Below are 1,328 nucleotides of genomic sequence, written 5' to 3'. Positions count from 1 at the left end.
TTTACATACAGCTTGGTGGTTATTGACTTTTTTCCTGATGACCTTCATTTCCTCCATAATCATACTGATAGAAACGTTTGCATTCAGCGTGTGATGAACACGGACTCACTTAGTTTAGAATGGGCAGAATGAACAAAAGGATGGAAAAGCCATCATTTAAAGTTAATTCACAGGACCAGTATATCTGTTTTCATGTAATTATTTCCGGACAAATAGAGAAAAGTTCAAATATGAATAAACAAATATTTTCTTGTTTGTAAGCCAGCAGCATTTATATTATTTCTACATTGTATTTTGAATCCACAATATAAAAAATAAAGTAATAGTTTGGGAAATTTCATTAAAACGAACATAAAAAAACCCCTCAATTTCATTTTGAATGATACAGTCTGAAAAGAGTGAAATGTAGTTCTGCTAAAATATCACTGTTGTTCCCATGAGTGTCACACCTGTTTATCATCATGCAAATGGTGTAACTTCACAGTTTAATATATATATAGTGATGAAATGTTGCAATACTTTACAAAACAAATGCACATAAAGAAGGTATACATTTAAGACAAAACTTGAAAATAAGACTTTTTTGTTTTTCCAACTGGTGGAATAAAAAACTGGGGTCTGGGACTGTGCTGCTTATTTTCATAAAAAGATGCTCCAGCATGAACCTGTTTTTGGGATAGCAAGGGTGGTCCTGTGCACAATGAATAAGCTAATTTTAGAAAAAAAAAAATTGAATAATCTAACACAAGGTAAGGGAATCAGAACCCACACATAGGAAAAACAATAAAATCTCATCGACTAAAATGGAATGTAAAGCACAAAATATAAATACTAGTGTTGAGAAAACCTTAATAAAAAAGAGAAACCCCAAAAAACTAAAACTTCACAGTTTACAGATAAAACTGTGAGGTCAGAGAAGACATGGAAAATTAAATTGAGGTGAAATCTCACTGACGGAAGAAGAGGATAAAATACATATATTCAGCAAGAGTTGAAGAAAAGCTAAACTTGAAAGGTGAGTTTGAAAGTGTATGCTTGATTGTACTTCACACAAAAACATATTTTTATAGCTTCAATTCTGATGACAATTAATGCACAGGATGTACTGTTGAGGTTCATTTGAGTGACTCTGAACGCTTCAATGTAGTAAAGTTGAGAAAACCTTTTAACAGATTTTTAGTTAAAATTGTTATACTGTGCGCGTTGATAGCCATTCCTAATTCCTAGCTATCTAAAGGTGAAGGCGGGGTACACACTTCGCAGGCCGCCAGTCCATCACAGCATGAACAGAGATGCACTCACATTCACACTCAAGAGTAATTAGACTC

This window comes from Salarias fasciatus, chromosome 23 (assembly GCF_902148845.1).
Source record: "Salarias fasciatus chromosome 23, fSalaFa1.1, whole genome shotgun sequence".
Taxonomy (NCBI): domain Eukaryota; kingdom Metazoa; phylum Chordata; class Actinopteri; order Blenniiformes; family Blenniidae; genus Salarias; species Salarias fasciatus.
The sequence above is the reverse complement of the archived record's forward strand: the minus strand, read 5'-3'. Positions refer to the sequence as shown.